Source organism: Berghia stephanieae, chromosome 8, assembly GCF_034508935.2.
Source record: "Berghia stephanieae isolate SIO BIC M18660-M18661 chromosome 8, UCSD_Bste_1.3, whole genome shotgun sequence".
NCBI classification, from domain to species: Eukaryota; Metazoa; Mollusca; class Gastropoda; order Nudibranchia; family Aeolidiidae; genus Berghia; species Berghia stephanieae.
Window position 1 is genome coordinate 42,651,251 of NC_088367.1, and position 9,325 is coordinate 42,660,575.

Below are 9,325 nucleotides of genomic sequence, written 5' to 3' on the forward strand. Positions count from 1 at the left end.
CAAACCCAAGCCCGCCGACCTACTTTCTCGATTAGTGTAATGACGTGAGAAGGGTATAACTTAACCTCTCATGCATACTGTTAGTTACCTCGCAAATTATGCCAAATCAGAACGCACAATTTCGATAATTTTATTTGTAAACATGATGACCCAACTTAATGTAACATTGAGTATTGTTTGGATATATATACCATACCCATTCATGATTTGGGAAATCTTCTCTTTATCTATTATTGTTATGAATTTTCACTCATTTATGATTAATAATTGAAATGTCAATATTCCATTTACATTTTCATTCATTTCATTCAGTAAATTACCTTCATATCATCGACTTAAATCATGCTTCATTGCCATCATATTGTTTATCACAATGATTTGTAATCACATTGCCATCATATTGTTTATCACAATGATTTGTAATCACATTGCCATCATGTTGTTCATCACAATGATTTGTAATCACAATCTTTCATTGTTATTGTCACCCATTCATATACCTACGTTAATATAAACATTTCCATGTCTAGTTAATAAATAATTTAATTGTAGCACAAATCATAACAATGGATTAATGCTAGAGTATCATGATAGTAAATTTACTTCCGTTTGTAAAATCTATCTTTCCCATAATGGTTAAAGAGTATATTTTAAACGTGGGTGGGGGGTGTCACAGTAAAGATTGTTCACAATTATCTTATTAAATTTTATTTTATTAAGAACTGAATTCATCTCACTCCAGTTATATTTCGGTAGGCTTAGATAAACTTTACCTTCTAATATTAGATCGTCTTTCCTTTTATAGCCTTCCCTCGAATTAATTTCTAATTAGTGAATACTTTTCGTTCTACATTCTGTCACGTAGCCACTTATTATAAAAGCTGATAGGTCTAACATTTGACACTCACTTTCTCTCCACAATCTATGCCGGACGGCCAGTCATTCTATTCCTATATATATATTGTAAGATTTTTATCTTTTGGGACTTTGTAGATATTATATCTACACCATTAAGACGCCGGAGCTTTTAACTTTGATTGTATAATCTTCAAGGATCAAACCCAAGCCCGCTGTACTACAATATAACCTCTTACCAATTGCCTGGAAGTGGAATTTTACGAGTCCAATCCTGTTATCAGAGGAATAGATCATCCAAGCCCATCAACTGCCTGGAAACGTAAACTTATGAACCTGACATATTATCATAAGTTACGTAAAATATTCATATCTCTATTTGTAACTGCCACGATCACTGTTTATCTCTTTTAATTAAATTTCATTATTATTTTTATTTCATTGTAAACAAATCGTTAATTGTTTTTCATTTATAGTAACTAGTAAATTCTGGGGCCTCATTCTACATATATCTTTATGCATAGTCGAGTAGCTCTTTACTCACTTGAGACCATGACAGTAGGAAAAAGTCGTAGAATTACGAAATTTTGGCTCCAATTTCAGGACTTCGTGAGCATTAGTAAGTCATTAAACCTAATTGAAAATGAAAGCTGATACCACAGAGGGCACGATTTTAAGGATTTCGAAGTATTATCTAATTGTTGTGAGGGCAAATTCTTGATCTGTAAGGTTAACTAGAGATAGTATGTATTCGCTTGGCAAAGAAGCTCACAGCATTGCCACCCGGAAGTATAACGGACCAACACATAAAACTAGGTGTGACCTTGAACGTTTATAGTATGGTTAATACGGTTAAGTAAGAATTACTCTCAAACATGGATGGATAAAAAAATAAAATAAAATAAAACAAACAAACAACAAAGCAATAACAAAGACCAGAGTGACGTCATCTTCCTTCTATCTATAGATAGTATGCGCTAGGCTAAGAAGCTCACCACATTGCCATCCGGAAGTATAACGGACCAACACAAAAAACTGTGTGTCACCTATTGTTGTCTGGTTAATACTGTTTAGTGAGAATTACTCATAAACGCGGATGGCAAGAAGCAATAACAAAGACCAGAGTGACGTCATCTTCGTTCTATCTATAGTCTGGGGTTAATACAATTAAGTGAGAATTACTCACAAACATGGATGGGAAAAAAAAAAACAATAACAAAGACCCAAGTGACGTCAACTTCATTCTATCTATAATGACGTCTACAATATTTATCTCCTAAAATCTACCCAAAAAAATAATTTTCAGGTTGGCAGGTCTGCATACATTCCAGACTAACCTGGCTTGTCTTATGTGGACGCGTGATTAGGTTAGATAACTTAGATGACTATTTACTCTCAAGGGATTCTTAATTATCACCCGAGGGAGCTGATTCCAGTTGTCTTGTATCTTATGGGTGGACACGAGGAGCTATAGATAAATGTGGGGAGGAGATGGTTAGGAGCGTATAGGAGGGGGTGTTGGGGGTGGGGGTGAGGGATGAGTTATACTCTCACGTATCTAATGGAAATTAGGAATTCGGTTAAGATATATCATGACTGTTTAGTATAATAGAAAATGACCTATGGTTAAGCCATTTAGATAGTATGCGCTTGGCTAAGGAGCTCATAACTTTGCCATCCGGAAGTATAACGTACCAACACACAAAACTATGTGTATCCATGAACGTTTATAGTCTGGTTAATGCAGTTTAGTGAGAATTACTGATAAACGTGGGTGGGGGTGGGAAAAAACAATAACAAAGACCTGAGTGACGTCAACTTCATTCTATCTATAGATAAATGTGTTTGTAAGAGGAGATAGTTGGGACCGTAAAGGAGGGGGGGGGGTGGTGGTGGGTGGGGGGGGGGGGGGTGTTTAGAAGTGAGTAATACTCCCAAGTATCTAATGGAAATTAGGAATTAGATTAAGATAATATATCATGACTGTTTAGTATCATAGAAAATGATCTCTGGCTAAGCCGTATAGATAGAATGCGCTTGGCTAAGAAGCTCATAACTTTGCCATCCGGAAGTATAACCGACCAACACACAAAACTATGTGTAACTCTGAACGTTTATAGTCTGGTTTATACAGTTTAGTGAGAATTACTGATAAACGTTGGTGGGGGTGGGAAAAAACAATAACAAAGACCTGAGTGACGTCAACTTCATTCTATCTATAGATAAATGTGTTTGTGAGAGGAGATAGTTGGGAGTGTATGGGGGGGGGGGGGGGGGAATTGGGTGGGGTGGGGGAGGCGAGTAATATTTCCACGTATCTAATGGAAATTAGGAATTAGATTAAGATAATATATTATGAATGTTTAGTATCATAGAAAAGGATCGATCTCTGGCTAAGCCATATTCTGACGAAACATTTTTTATTTTACATTTTGTCAGAGAAAAGCGAGATTTTATATTATAGATAGTATGCGCTTGGCTAAAAAGTTCACAACATTGCCATCCGGAAGTATAATTCTCACTGAACTGTATTAACCAGACTATAAACGTTCAAGGTTACACATAGTATTGTGTGTTGATCCGTTACATTTCCGGATTGCAATGTTGTGAGTTTCTTAGCCAAGCGCAAACTGTCTATAACTTATTGGCAGTATGCGTTTAAGTAAGATACTCACCATCTCTGCCCGCCAGACCAAACGTACTTACACACAAAACTAGATTATGTAACCTTTATTATTTATATTATGTTATTAGTGGAACTTTACTGAGAACTAATCCCAAAAATGGAAGTCATGAAACAATTACAGCACCGAATGACGTCAACGTCATTCATTCATTCATTCATTCATCCATTCATTCATTCATTCATTCATCCATTCATTCATTCATTCATTCTGTAGAATGGTTTATGTGTGTGTGCGTGTGTGTGCGTGATGCGCGCGCGCGCATTTTTTGTCTGTCAGTGAATTGTGTGGTTTGGCAGAAAACTCTTTAAAAAAAAAACAACTTGTATTAAATAAAATTTGATTCTGTTGTTTGAAGTAAAAGCGAAAGAAATCTTCGAAGTTCAATGTCTGTTTTTGTAGCAGTATTCAGGTTTGTTATTAGCACGAATGGCACAAATGACTGATGCTAAATGAGTTAAATTCAATAGTATGAGGTCACGTCGCCCAGCAACGGCGAGCAGCGTGGTTCTAAACAAAGAAAATCGGTACTTTTTATTCTTCATGCTGGCTAGAACTTTTCATTTGTAATGTGATCAGAATGTATAAAAGTCAAAGCATGATCATATTTATAATGTTTTTCTCCTCTGGATTCACGTTTATGCTCGTCGGAGAAATATTTCATAAGGGCGTCCGCCATTGTTCCGATAGTTTAGATTAGAGCCAGTTGCTAAGTACTATGCGTCATTACGAGGGAAGTGACGTCATGACCGTTGAAGCGTATTACTACACATAATTATAGTTTGATCTAAACCATTCACTGCTGAGCTCGGGGTTGAATTATTTAGGATTACCCAATCTCGCGTCTTTCATCCTACGAACATCGCGAATGACATTTTTATTAAAACGACCCCATGGATCTAACGACACCCGTAACGCAGCATGACGAAGGTAGGGGATTCCCCAACTATCCCATCAACCCTTGGCTGGAGACCGGAAGTAATGCAAAGGCGGTTCCATACTACGACATCCGGTCTACGGCCCTTTTTGGTTCTTTGACAGATAAGACAGGTCGTCTGTCTCTCACTCCTTGGATCACATTATATTATTCAGATCTCGTAGATTAAACCACGAAGAAAATTCTCCAACTTAAATAATAATATTTTGTCTTTTCATTGCTGTGTTGACGTGAGTTTTGTAAGTACATACGTACAGAAAACGTGAGATTTTTGTGTTGACGTGAGTTTTGTAAGTATATACGTACAGAAAACGTGAGATTTTTGAGTTGACGTGTGTTTTGTAAGTACATACGTACAGAAAACGTGAGATTTTTCTGTTGACGTGTGTTTTGTAAGTATATACGTACAGAAAACGTGAGATTTTTGAGTTGACGTGTGTTTTGTAAGTACATACGTACAGAAAACGTGAGATTTTTGAGTTGACGTGTGTTTTGTAAGTACATACGTACAGAAAACGTGGATTTTTGTGTTGACGTGTGTTTTGTAAGTACATACGTACAGAAAACGTGAGATTTTTGAGTTGGCGTATGTTTTGTAAGTACATACGTACAGAAAACGTGGATTTTTGTGTTGACGTGTGTTTTGTAAGTACATACGCACAGAAAACGTGAGATTTTTGATTTGACGCGTGTTTTGTAAGTACATACGTACAGAAAACGTGGATTTTTGTGTTGACGTGTGTTTTGTAAGTACATACGTACAGAAAACGTGAGATTTTTCTGTTGACGTGAGTTTTGTAAGTACATACGTACAGAAAACGTGAGATTTTTGTTTTATTTCTGTTACAAAGTTAAAGTTTTGACATTCTAGTATCACTGTCAGTGTATTCTTGACATACTGTTATAAGGCCCTTTGCTTTCTAATCACCCCATTAGAATGCATCGACTTCCTCACGTATCCTCTGAGGTTTGATCCGCCGAAAAATTAAATAAAACACGGTGCACAAAGCTCGTATGTAGACTTCAGAGTTTTGATTCGTCGATCGTGAAAATCGACACTTCAGAGGTTTGATCCGCCGACCATCGTTATAGTTTTCCAAGAAGAGAAACGTGGATATTGCATGTTCAAATTTGACAAAGCAATTTCAATTTAATGTGCCTGTTGTACTCAATGATTCACTATTAAAATTGAGGTCATAATGAATACAAATCCGAAATTTCGCTCAAATTCACTGGTGTTCGGTGTGAGTTGAAAATAAATTCAGATACTTATTTCTGGCCCCTCACTCTCCCCTTTTCCAAAGTCACACTGACATAACGTCTTTTTTTCATTTGATTATTATTTCCTTTTAATTCAAATATCTATTAATGATTTTGGCTCTCAAATAAATTGTTAATTATTGTTGCTGGTTTTTTTCCATTCATTTGTATGTCTATTTTTGTACAGTTGAAGAGCATACTGATTCATCTATAATATTTGAAGTTACAAAATATGAACTCTGGCGAAAGTAGAATAAAAAAGTTTTTTGACCGTGTACGCGGCCCTACATTCCAAATAGCCGAAACGCCACTGCACACATGATCCAAAAAAAAAAAAAAAAAAAAACCACAACAGGGTGTATTGTTTCCATTTCAATAGAAATGGGTATAATATTATCATTGTTAACGGGAAACGTTTTATGGGGGTATTGATTGACGATAGATTGCGGGGGTGGGGATGGCGGGGAGGTGAGTGGGGGAGAGGTTGAACCGAAACTTTCATGCCGATCCCACCCCCCCCCCCCCCTCCTGGACCCAAACGTTGTTATACTTTGACAAAAACAGATTCTTCTATTTTGGCCAGAAAACTTTTTCTTCCCCTATTGATCGTTTTAAAAAGGATCGTCGACTTGCCAAGAAAATTCAGACCAGAAACATCCCAAAAAAAGACTTAAGAAATTCCCGATTTGAGAAAATTTTTTTTAAGAAGGTGAAGGTCACTTTAAATCGATCGATTTTTTAAATAAAATTTTTCTTGCCAAAATGGGGGGAAAAATACGTGTTTTGCCAGAGTTCTGCAGAGCCGTGTGTACAGGAACACGCCAACCAGAAAGCGATCCACTCCCTTGGGTACAAGTGCTCTCATTAATAATTCATTATTTATGCGCATGCGTGGCCAAGTGAATTCTGGTATATCCCGGCCAGACTTTTAAAAACATGGTATTTACTACGCGAATTAGTAATAAAAAGAAATGGGTGTGGGGGGGGGGGGGAGGTAACAATTAAGGCTTAATGCGTTAAAAATCTATAAGTTTATTTTATCGATCGCCTCTGAAGTCAGTTCATTCATGAGTTTAACGATTCTATTTAGTTACAGTTGATGAATCCAAACTTTGACTACTGCTACCACGGTAAATTTCAATCATTGCTTTACTGTGTGAAAGAGCTTGGTTAAATTTTAATGGGTTATTTTGCCTTCTTTTCACCACAACTCGAACAACTCGCCTTTACGCAAAGATGGCGGTTCTTTGTATTGGGACCAATTTTCTCATAAAGGCAAGCATTTTTTAATGGCGGTCTCTTTGTATTGGGACCAATTTTATCATTCAGGAAAGACTTTTTAAGAACCTGATCTTTTGTATAAGGCAATATCAATGTTAAAGCAGTCCTGCTCTATGGGTCCAAAACAGTCTTGGAGGAGAAGATATCACTAAGATTTGTGCGTCTCCAATCTTACCCGGAGTAAGGCAAATGTTTGTGCCAAGGACAGAAGAAGGTGGAAAAGGGATGTTGAGGCCCTGTGCTTTGCCAGGAGCCAAGAGGCATAAGTCAAGTCATGCTCACCATGTGAGGCAAGGGTCTGTGCCAAAGACAAACGAAGCTGGAAGAGTGCTGTAGAGGTCCTTTGCTTCGCCAGGAGCCAAGAGGCATAAGTCAAGTCAAGTAAGTCAATACCAATTTAATGTACTCAATGCGTTTAGCAAAGGGGTCTGAAGTCAGTAGAACGAAACATAACGTCGGTTTTTGGCTTTAGGGTTTTTTTTAAACAGAAACAACGCTCATATTACACATGCACATATTTTGATGGACTTGATTTAACATTGTTGTAATGGACAAAAGTTTGTGTTGCTTTGATAGTATTTCCATTACAACAATGATCCCATAACAGTTTGGGTTAACAGACCTGCAAATATGTACAGGTCGGTTATAACGTAAATACCAAAGTAGGACAATAAAGCGCCTTCGGTCAAGTCTGTGAATGTCTCTGGAGACAGCGCCAATACCGTTGCAAATATATGTCCAATTCATCAACATTGAATATAAAGGTCAGAGTTCATGCTGTACGTAGCCTTCGTTAATTCATAGCCTGACATTTCCCTGAACATCGGGTCACAATGCAAGGCAACAATGGCCAAAAGAAAGTGAAAAGTGAGTTGTGTTGTTGTTGTTGATGTTGTTGTTGTTATTGTTGTTAGTAGTAATAGTACTAGTGCTAAAGGAAACGAATTTTCCCCCATTGAATACCTCGCTCTTCATTTTCTTTCGGCGGTCGTCATCATATATTATTTATTGTGACGTAATTTTCGGGGAAGAATCAGGCCATAACTTAACGGAGTATACGATTGGTGACAGCGCGTTATCTACAATCTCGCTTTTATCACGAATTCAAGCGATGTTGAGCGTGATCAGAATGGGGTGAGCAATTACTCATAATCTCGAAATTCGAACCCCGTAGTGTATTCTTTGGTAAGCCAGTTTAAAAAATGGAAACTAACAATAATACACACACAAAAAACAAACGAAAAGCAAATCAATATAAAAAGATCAGCCCTCCTCGATCAGGATCAAACCTGGGACCTATTTTGCCAACCAACCAATCGAAATGCCGTTCATTTTATAGACTGAACAAAAATTGACGTCACTCAGCTCTTTGTTATTGTTTTTAGCAGTCATATTTATGAGTAGTTCTCATTAAATTCCATCAATCAGACTATAAACGTTCAAGGTTACACATAGTTTTGTGTGTTGGTACTTTATATCTATCTGGCGGATGTTGTGAGTATTTTAACCGAGCGCATAGCATCCATTTTCAATAATATCAGTATTTGATGGCTTATGTCAAGACAAAAGGTAGGACAATGAAACGCCTACGGTCTTGTCAACGGAATGTCTCTTGAGATCCCCATGCTCTGTTATGTCGTGTGTGTGTGTGTGTGTGTGTGTGTGTGTGTGTGTGTGTGTGCATTTCTCATTGACTATTATGTCAGAGTTCATGGTATCTGTTACGCCACTAGTAATGTCAATGGCCTTGAGTCTCAATCATCAATTGTCCGCGAAAAATTCATTCCACTGTGTGTGCATCAATGCAAGTTGAATAACAGGATTGCGTTCCGTAAACGGGCGATCTTTGAGCCCAATGAGCTGTGGCCGAATCTACTGTTGATATTATGCGGTCTAGTCAAGTGCGTGTATGTGTAGAATGGCAAAACACTGATTTTAATCATAAATAGAAGGAACGCAAAATGCTTCAACAGTCATATCGTCACTTCACTCGTAATGACACATGGTAACTTAGTAACTGGCTCTAAACTAAGTTAACATGCGTCATTACGAGGGATGTGACGACATGACTGTTGAAGCATATTGCGTTCCTTCTATTTATTATTAATGAGTAGATACTATAAAGAACAACATGAGGCAGAAGAGAAAGTTGATATATATATATCAGTACTTATTTATAACAGTATTTGTAAAATAACAATGGGGAAAATGGGGGAACACACACACACTCGATCGTTATATCCGTCAAATCGTTTCAGCAAATGCTTAATAAGTGTGCTCTGCTGTATTTAGAGTTTGGACAACAATT

General features: G+C 37.2%; 2 protein-coding genes across 3 annotated transcripts in view; one reads left to right on the plus strand and one right to left on the minus strand.

Annotated features, from left to right (window-relative positions):
• Positions 1–9,325, minus strand: part of LOC144978715 (vesicular glutamate transporter 3-like) — a 350,750-nt gene that overhangs the window by 271,087 nt on the left and 70,338 nt on the right. The window lies entirely within an intron of this gene.
• LOC144978716 (uncharacterized) overlaps positions 4,616–9,325 on the plus strand; it is an 87,157-nt gene continuing 82,447 nt past the window's right edge. The window contains exon 1 of the mRNA XM_078925138.1: positions 4,616–4,715. The gene's annotated coding sequence lies outside the window, so the exon portion shown is untranslated. The remainder of the gene's footprint in view (positions 4,716–9,325) is intronic.